This window comes from Hippocampus comes, unplaced genomic scaffold, assembly GCF_001891065.2.
Source record: "Hippocampus comes isolate QL1 unplaced genomic scaffold, H_comes_QL1_v1.1 scaffold157, whole genome shotgun sequence".
Taxonomy (NCBI): Eukaryota; Metazoa; Chordata; class Actinopteri; order Syngnathiformes; family Syngnathidae; genus Hippocampus; species Hippocampus comes.
In genome coordinates, this window is record NW_017805149.1 from 506,599 (window position 1) to 506,954 (window position 356).

Genomic DNA, 356 nt, shown 5'->3' on the forward strand with positions numbered 1-356 from the left:
CTTTGTTCTTGTAAAAATGTGAAATTTTGACAAAATCAGAACAAATAAGACATGGTACATAATATGACAGTTTTTTTTCCGAAATGTATATTTGTTATTGTAACTTAACAAGAGTTTTGTCTTATGGGAAACTTTGTCAAAACTTTTTTTTATTACTGATGGCATTTAACGGTACATGGTGCAATAATAATGACATTTAATTGGCATTAGGTTTATGAGAGAGGGGTCTTCTGAAAACCTTCTCATTTGTACGCCAAAAAGTTTGAGAATCCCTGATAACGATGCACACACACACACACACACACACACACACACACACACACACACACACACACACACACACACACACACACACA